The sequence below is a fragment of the Saccopteryx bilineata genome, chromosome 6, assembly GCF_036850765.1.
Source record: "Saccopteryx bilineata isolate mSacBil1 chromosome 6, mSacBil1_pri_phased_curated, whole genome shotgun sequence".
NCBI lineage: Eukaryota > Metazoa > Chordata > Mammalia > Chiroptera > Emballonuridae > Saccopteryx > Saccopteryx bilineata.
The window spans coordinates 60,425,243-60,435,696 of NC_089495.1; positions in this window are offsets into that span (position 1 = coordinate 60,425,243).

Consider the following 10,454-nt stretch of genomic DNA (forward strand, 5'->3'; position numbering starts at 1 on the left):
CACAAGTAAAAGCTCCAAGAAGAACACAATAAAACCAAATTTAAACTGTGACAACAACAAAAAGAAAGAGGGGGAGAAGATGGAGATTAACAGTAGCAAAGGACGATGGAGTGCAAAAGTACTCACAAAATAGTTTGCTACAATGAACAGGGTAGGGACCCTTTTCATTAATCAAAGGTAACCACCATTGAAAAAACCACCACAGCAGCACATGAGAAAAAAAGATAGCAACAGAGGAAAGATGTATGGAATACAACCAAATAAAAACAAAAGATAGAAAAACGAAAGAGAAGGATCAAACAAGACACAAAACTAACAGAAAGCAAGATATAAAATGGCAATAGGGAACTCACAAGTATCAATAATTACACTAAATGTAAACGGATTAAACTCACCAATAAAAAGGCACAGAGTAGCAGAATGGATTAAAAAAGAAAATCCAACTGTATGCTGCCTACAGGAAACTCATCTAAGTAACAAGGATAAAAACAAATTCAAAGTGAAAGGCTGGAAAACAATACTCCAAGCAAATAACATCCAAAAAAAAGCAGGCGTAGCAATACCCATATCGGATAATGCTGACTACAAGACAGGAAAAGTACTCAGAGACAAAAATGGCCATTTCATAATGGCTAAGGGGACACTGAATCAAGAAGACATAACAATTCTTAATATATATGCACCAAACCAAGGAGCACCAAAATATATAAGACAGCTACTTATTGATCTTAAAACAAAAACTGACAAAAATACAATCATACTTGGAGACCTCAATACACTGCTGATGGCTCTAGATCAGTCATCCAAACAGAGAATCAACAAAGACATAGTGGCCTTAAACAAAACACTAGAGCACCTGGATATGATAGACATCTACAGGACATTTCATCCCAAAGTGACTGAGTATACATTCTTCTCCAGTGTACATGGATCATTCTCAAGAATTGACCATATGTTGGGCCACAAAAAACAACATCAGCAAATTCAGAAAAATTGAAGTTGTACCAAGCATATTTTCTGATCATAAAACCTTGAAACTAGAATTCAACTGCAAAAAAGAGGAAAAAAATCCCACAAAAATGTGGAAACTAAACAACATACTTTTAAAAAATGAATGGGTCAAAGAAGAAATAAGTGCAGAGATCAAAAGATATATACAGACTAATGAAAATGACAATACGACATATTAGAATCTATGGGATGCAGCAAAAGCAGTGATAAGAGGGAAGTTCATATCGCTTCACGCATATATGAACAAACAAGAGAGAGCCCAAGTGAACCACTTAACTTCCCACCTTAAGGAACTAGAAAAAGAAGAACAAAGACAACCCAAAACCAGCCGAAGAAAGGAGATAATAAAAATCAGAGCAGAAATAAATGAATTAGAGAACAGAAAAACTATAGAAAAAATTAATAGAACAAGGAGCTGGTTCTTTGAAAGATCAAAAAAATTGACAAACCCTTGGCAAGACTCACCAAAGAAAAAAGAGAAAGAACTCATATAAAAAAAATCCAAAATGAAAGAGGAGAAATCACCACGGACACCGTAGATATACAAAGAATTATTGTAGAATACTATGAAAAACTTTATGCCACTAAATTCAACAACCTAGAAGAAATGGATAAATTCCTAGAACAATACAACCTTCCTAGACTGAGTCAAGAAGAAGCAGAAAGCCTAAACAGACCTATCAGTAGAGAAGAAATAGAAAAACCATTAAAAACCTCCCCAAAAATAAAAGTCCAGGCCCTGACAGCTATACCAGCGAATTTTATCAAACATTCAAAGAAGACTTGGTTCCTATTCTACTCAAAGTTTTCCAAAAAATTGAAGAAGAAGCAATACTTCCAAACACATTTTATGAGGCTATCATAACCCTCATACCAAAACCAAGCAAGGATGGCACAAAAAAAGAAAACTACAGACCAATATCTCTAATGAATACAGATGCTAAAATACTAAACAAAATACTAGCAATTCGAATACAACAACATATTAAAAAAATAATACATCATGATCAAGTGAGATTCATCCCAGAATCTCAAGGATGGTTCAACATACGTAAAACAGTTAATGTAATACACCATATCAACAAAACAAAGAACAAAAAGCACATGATCTTATCAATAGACGCAGAAAAGGCTTTCGATAAAATACAACACATTTTTATGTTTAAGACTCTCAACAAAATGGGTATAGAAGGAAAATATCTCAACATGATAAAGGCCATATATGATAAACCATCAGCTAACATCATATTAAATGTCACTAAACTGAAGGCTTTCCCCCTTAAATCAGGAACAAGACAGGGTTGTCCACTCTCTACACTCTGATTTAATGTGGTACTAGAGGTTCTAGCCAGAGCAATCAGACAAGACAAAGAAATAAAAGGCATCCATATTGGAAAAGAAGAAGTAAAGGTATCACTTTTTGCAGATGATATAATCCTATACATCGAAAACCCCAAAGAATCCACAAAAAGACTACTAGAAACAATAAGCCAATACAGTAAGGTCGCAGGATACAAAATTAACATACAGAAGTCAATAGCCTTTCTATATGCCAACAATGAAACAACTGAGAAGGAACTCAAAAGAATAATCCCCTTTACAATTGCAACAAAAAAATAAAATACTTAGGAATAAACATAACAAAGTATGTAAAGGACTTATATAATGAAAACTATAAACCATTGTTAAGGGAAATCGAAAAAGTTATAATGAGATGGAAGAATATACATTGTTCTTGGCTAGGAAGAATAAATATAATCAAGATGGCTATATTACCCAAAGCAATATACAAATTTAATGCAATTCCCATCAAACTTCCAATGACATTTTTTAAAGAAATAGAGCAAAAAATCATCAGATTTATATGGAAATATAAAAAAACCCGAATAGCCAAAGCAATCCTAAAGAAAAAGAATGAAGCTGGGGGCATAACAATACCTGACTTCAAACTCTATTATAGGGCCACGACAATCAAAACAGCATGGTATTGGCAGAAAAATAGACACTCAGACCAATGGAACAGAATAGAAAGTCTAGAAATAAAACCACATATATATAGTCAAATAATTTTTGATAAAGGGGCCAACAACACACAATGGAGAAAAGAAAGCCTCTTCAATAAATGGTGCTGGGAAAACTGGAAAGCCACATGCAAAAGAATGAAACTGGACTACAGTCTCTCCCCCTGTACAAAAGTTAACTCAAAATGGATCAAAGATCTAAACATAAGACCTGAAACAATTAAGTACATAGAAGAAGACATAGGTACTCAACTCATGGACCTGGGTTTTAAAGAGCATTTTATGAATTTGACTCCAATGGCAAGAGAAGTGAAGGCAAAAATTAATGAATGGGACTACATCAGACTAAGTTTTTGCTCAGCAAGAGAAACTGATAACAACATAAACAGAAAGCCAACTAAATGGGAAATGATATTTTCAAACAACAGCTCAGATAAGGGCCTAATATCCAAAATATACAAAGAACTCATAAAACTCAACAACAAACAAACAAACAATCCCATAAAAAAATGGGAAGAGGATATGAACAGACACTTCTCCCAGGAAGAAATACAAATGGCCAACAGATATATGAAAAGATGCTCATCTTCTTTAGCTATTAGAGAAATGCAAATCAAAACGGCAATGAGATACCACCTCACACCTGCTCGATTAGCTGTTATTAGCAAGTCAGGTAATAGCAAATGTTGGAGAGGCCATGGAGAAAAAGGAACCCTCATCCACTGTTGGTGGGAATGTAAAGTAGTACAACCATTATGGAAGAAAGTATGGTGGTTCCTCAAAAAACTGAAAATAGAACTACCTTATGACCCAGCAATCCCTCTACTGGGTATATATCCCCAAAACTCAGAAACATTGATACGTAAAGACACATGCAACCCCATGTTTATTGCAGCATTGTTCACAGTGGCCAGGACATGGAAACAACCAAAAAGCCCATCAATAGATGACTGGATAAAGAAGATGTGGCACATATACACTATGGAATACTACTCAGCCATAAGAAATGATGACATCGGAACATTTACAGCAAAATGGTGGGATCTTGATAACATGATACGAAGCGAAATAAGTAAATCAGAAAAAAACAGGAACTGTATTATTCCATACGTAGGTGGGACATAATAGTGAAACCAAGAGACATTGATAAGAGTGTGGTGGTTACGGGGGGGAGGGGGGTATGGGAGAGGGATAGGGGGTGGGGAAGTGCACAAAGAAAACAAGATAGAAGGTGACAGAGGACAATCTGACTTTGGGTGGTGGGTATGCAACATAATTGAACGACAAGATAACCTGGACTTGTTATCTTTGAATATATGTATCCTGATTTATTGACGTCACCTCATTAATAAAATAAAATTATAAAAAAAAATATTTGTATTTAGTGAGAGAACTAAAATAGAAAAAGACTCTCCAAAAAAATTCAAAAATTCACAATATACTTAGACAGAATCTTTCTAATATGCAAATTCAAAATTGTGTACAGATTATTAATTTTCAGATCACTATATCTAAGCAACTATAATAATTAGAAGCACAATATAATAGAACCTAGAAATAGGACTGGATTATAACAATAAAAAATACTCAGGCAGATAAAATTATAAAAATAAAGATAAATTTCTGGTTAATGTGAGACAATGCTACAATAACAAATGCTAAGAAAAAAGGAACCTTTTTATTGAATTAATTGGGGTAACACTGTTTAACAAAATTATATGTTCCAGGTGCACAATTCTACTACACATCATCTACATACTGTATTTTGTGTTTACTACAACAAGTCAAGTCTAAAAATAGAAATTTGAGGGTCAATATTTTGATTTCCTATTTTTTTTTACTTATTTAGTTGTAAGAATAACTGAAATATATTTTTATTTATAAAAACAAAGCTTACAAAATAGACCCTCCCGGAGCACTATTGATCAAAAAGAATTTTAGGTGGATCCCAATTAAATAAAATATCTATTTACTAAACAGTAAAGTTTAGTCACCTTTCAAAAACTTTCCATGCATTAATTTAGTGCATATTGTATACAACAATTATATGAGTAAATTACTATTCTTATTCTCATTTTGCAGATTAGGAAACAAAAACAGTGTTTAGGTAATATTCCAAAGTTTTATGCCTGATAAATGATATATTAATTGTACTGGAATTTAGGCAACCTTGTTCTAGAACTAGTGACATTAACATCATTTTATTTAATTACACTAATTAAAAAAATAAATAGTTTAAAATGAATGATGGAAATACAATTAAAGAGAATGGGTGGTAAGAACTGAAAGTAGTTACATCTGAAATGTTTCTATTATTTTTGTAAAAATGTTCTTTAGACTTGAATGCAAAATAACTAATATGATTGTTTTAAAGTTGTCCTCCAAGAACAGTTTATCTCTTCCTACTCTTTCTTCCCTTGCTACGTAAAATTCACTCTAAGAGAATCATTTAAGTGTATATTGTTTGAGGACATTATGGGGTAGAATTAGAAAAAGTAGTGGAAATTAATATATAGATTACAGGTAAAAATAGGATGAGAGAAATAAAAATTTTTGAAAACTTTTTTCACATATAAGGAAATATTTAAAAGAAATAAAGGGTACCAAATATTAATGGGAAAAGTTAAGATAATTTTAACAGCTGTTGTTATGGGATGTACACAGTAGTGGTATTTAAATAATTTAACAACTAGTTCTCTGCCCTAATGACCGTTTTAAGTATAAAAAACCAATATACTGAAAGGTAGTTTATTATTTCATGCATTTAATACTTAAATAAGAGCAAGCAAGAGATATGCAAAATTAGATTATAAGAAAGTTTTAAAATATTAATGAAAAATATGAAATATTATGACAAAAAACAATAAAACTGATTTTTAAGATATTTCCATATTGTTTCTTTTAGTTTTCTTTGCTTTTATCAGGGCTTCATCAGCTGTGTGATTTATCCCTAACCATCTTTTCACTGTAGAAGTAAGATCCCATTCATTTAGAGGTAGGCACTTAAAATACACTGTTTTGCAGATGAACATTAAAAAAGAGTAAGGAATGTAAAGTTGTGATTTTCACATTGGGCGGCTGTCCAGGAGCCCACCTTAGAGAGAACCCCGATTATAAGTGCCATTTTAACCATTGGTTACTGAAGTAGTGTGAACTGGCTGAATCCCACCAGTGTACAATCCTCTCACATTTTGTGTATGATTGTGCATATGAAACAAAATAACTTAATTTTCTTTAGTCTATATTGGTGTACTTAATATCTTTGGATGTGACACCTTTTGAGGATACAATTTATAGAACCTAGAGTAACTACTATACATTACAACATGCAAATTAAAGTTCTTTTTAAAATGTTATATCAAACACAGACTAGAAAGGAAGAGAACAGCAGCAATGAAAAAGCTGGAGAAATTTTGAAAACAAAATCAAGATTATAGGAACAACCCTAAACATATCTATCTATAATTACACACATATATGCCTGTGTTATTACATATGTATAATAATGAACTACATATTCTGATCAAAAGGAATTTTCAGAAGGGATAAGTAAAATAAAGCCCACTTATAAAGTCTATGAGAGATAGACTTTAACTATATTATTTTTGAGCACTTTTATTGCAAGCTATGTAAAATTATTTGGAGAATTTTTCATTTAGTCTATGCTCTGATTCAGTTTACAGTCTTAAAACTAGGCAAAAGTACAACCACTATTTATATTATCATCATTACATGTAACAAATAAGATTACATGATAAAGCTCATAAGACAATATAATAGTTTTAGTTTTACTCAATTATATGTTTTATAAAAAAATAAGAAAGGGTCAAAAAAGAAGGGTTCTGCTTTTAGTCATATATTTACTATTTCTTATGCTTTTTGTCCTTTACATGGATTCAGGAAGCCATCTGGTATCCTTTCCCTTTCAGCTTGAACAATTTCCCTTAGTTCTTCTGGTAACATAATCTTCATTTTCTTTTTATCAGAAAATATATTTATTTTGCCTTCAGTCCTGAATTATGTTTTTAATGAAATTATGCTGGATTGACAGATTACTTCTTTAATCAGTTTAAAATGTTTACTGTCTTCTACCTTACAAAAATTTTGAATCAATCATTAACTGGATTGTGGTTTCAATCTACTTATAAGTGATTTTCTTTTGCTGCTATCATATGTGTTATCTCTGACCTGGACTATAGGGTGTCTAGGTGTGGCCTTCTTTGCATTTATTTGCATGTGTTTTATTTGTTTATTTGTTTTTGTTTTTTACATTTAACTAAAAAGTTCTCTCCTAAGTATTTGGGAAATATTTAGCCCTGAAATTTCTAAGTATTTTATGTTTTGCCTTACTCTCTTTCTGTCATTACAGTTCCATACACTTTTAAAATTATGATAGCTTTAATGTGTTCTTAAGACCTCAGTTATTATTTCTATTTGCAATATTGCTTCTTTTTGTTCTTTATCCTGGATAATTTCTGTTCTTCTATAATGATATTTATTTACTCTTTCTTCTCTTAGGTTCATTCTGCTAAGTATACCTAGTGATTTTTTTTTTTTTTTGACAGAGACAGAGAGAGTGAGTTAGAGAGAGAGATAGATAGGAACAGAAGACAGGAAGGGAGAGAGATGAGAAACATCAATTTTTTATTACAGCACTTTAGTTGTTCATTGACTGCTTTCTCATATGTGCCCTGACCATGGGGCTATAGCAGACCGAGTAACCCCTTGCTCAAGCCAGTGACGTTGGGTCCAAGCTAGGGAGCTTTGCTCAAACCAGATGAACCCGCACTCAAGCTGGTGACCTCAGTCAGGGTGTCTGACCTGGGTCCTCTGGGTCCCAGTCCAATGCTCTATCTGCTGTGCCACCACCTGGTCAGGCTACCCAGTGAATTTTTAAATTCAGAAATTCTATATCTCATTTAAAGGGGTTTTATTTAGTTTTCTTTTATTATTTATAGTTGAGAAAAAATATAGAAAGTATTTAATTTGATTCAGGAGAAAAAAAAATATGAATCTTACTTTTCTTATTTTTTTTAAATTAAAGGTCTCCAGAAGAGATTATGAGTATATGTACATTGCTTTTTTTAAAAAAAATAATGGTGAAATAGAAGTCATTTGATATAAAGTCTACATTGCTTTTTTTAAAAAAAATAATGGTGAAATAGAAGTCATTTGATATAAAGTCTAAGCAACTTATGTATTAATTTTTTAATCTAGCTGATTTGAATAGGATATTTGTTAATATACATTCATATTTTCACTCCAGTTATATTTTTTTTCTATAAATCTCCCAATACCATCTCATCAAACATGTAATAAGGGTGGAAAATATGCAATATTTAATGAATCATCATGATCCTAAGAAAACTGTATATTTGAATTCACTGATTTATAAAAATTTTGTCTTTACATAGAACAAAAAATTATTTCATAATTTGAAGAAACATTTTGCTAATAGTTATCACACATATTATATCTGTGGTTTGAAATCATTAAAAATTTCTTTATAGCAGGGCTACCAAAGTTCTAAATAAATAAATATGAATTACTATATTTCTCAAGTTTCACTGATGAAGTATTTTTTTAAGAAAATTTTAATGGATCTTGTATTTATTAAAGCCTCCTTTTGGGGAAAACTCTTTTAAAAACATTTCTCTTCTTACTAATACTGAAAAAGATATAGAACATTCTTGATTCACTTTCTGAAATGCTACAAATGATGTAAAAACAAATCTTTCAATGATAACTGATATTTGTTGTTCTAGTTTGTGGATATCTTACCTCTTTAAAAATTTCTTTTTCTTCTTTTTTTTTTCTAAGTGAGAGGATGAGACAGAAAGAGACAGACTCCCACATGTACCCCAACCAGGATCTACCTGGCAACCCCAGTCTGGGGTCAATGCTCAGCCTATTTGTGGCTATGCTTACAACAGAGCTATTTTTAGCACCTGGGGCCAATGTGCTCAAATCAATTGAGCCATGGCTGCAGGAGGGCAAGAGGGAAAAAGAGAAAGAAAGGGAAAGAGGAGGGAGAAGAAGCGGATGGTCACTTCTTCTGTGTGCCTGGAATGGAATCAAACCTGGGGCATCCACACCTTGGGCCAAGGCCTCTATGAATCTGTTAATACTTAGTTTTAGCTTATATTCTGCAGGCAAAACATCTGACATTTGATAGCTTTTAGAATCTAGAATAAGATAGTCTGTCTTCCAAGATATTTCATGCATGACATTGTGACATTTTTAAAAAGCATTAAAATAATGCCTCTTTGAACTTTTAGACATTGCTTTGTGAGGGCAGGATGTCTGACATTGTTTCACGCTATGTTGTGATAATAAGGGTGTAAGAAGAGGGTAATGAAGATAGAAAGAGGGAGAAAAATGTAAGACAAATTGTAAGGTCTGGTAAATAATGGGGAAAAGTCACGTGGGGAACCCAAACCCGCGAACTTTGGCTAGAACTACCCACAACCAAGCATACCAAAAGAAACTTCCTGAGAGACCTTTGGAAAAAAGCGACCGTCTGTCAGCCAGTGAGATTTCACTACATCATATTAGCTCGACCACCGTAGGGACCCTTTAAATATCTCTCACGCAGGTCACTCCTTGCGACTTCCTTGGCCTCCATCTTTTCTCGGGGCCAGGGAAACTCATCGGGCAGGATATGCACTCTGTGCTCAATAAAGCCTTTTATTATTTCACACTTCATGGCTCCGGCCTCTTCCTTCCTTCTTGGTGGGGAAAAATACCTTACATTTTGGTGCTGAAACCTAGGAGAAGTTAGAAGTCCACAAGTGCGGCTCCTCTCCCCTTCCTGTCCAAGAAAGAACCTGGATCTCCGACCTTCCACCCACTTTGGAGCACGGTGTGCTAAGTCCCCTGACTCCTGCCACCCTTGAGTTCTTTCTGCTGAGACTCCCTGTCCAGAAACCATAGCTATATCAGGGAAGTCTTTCTGTTCTGAGTGCATGTGCTTGTGGAGACGTCCCAAGCACATCCACTTTACCTTATCTGTCCATGGCCAGAGCTTGAGTTTTGGGACGCTGATACTCAAATCTGACCACTCTGAGGACTGAGAGTAAACATGGGGGCACAGGAATCTCCTTCCCTAAGAAGAAGAAACTGTTCTTCTTCTCCACTGTGGCCAGGCCACAGAACCCACTGAATTAGCCTCCTGGAAGGACTTTCATTTTAACACCCTCACCAATTTAACTATCGCCAAAAAAGCTAGGAATTGATTGGAGATCCCTTACATTCAGGGCTTCTAGTTATTTGTGTGCCCGTCCTTAATCTCTTTGCTGCCTGTTCCACAATGCAGGCCCTTTTTTCTGGCCAGAGAAACCTCACCTAAAACCTCCACTCTGATCTTTCCTTCTCCATGGACTCCCAACTCTGTCCCCCTCCTGCCTGACCCCCGGGGGTGCC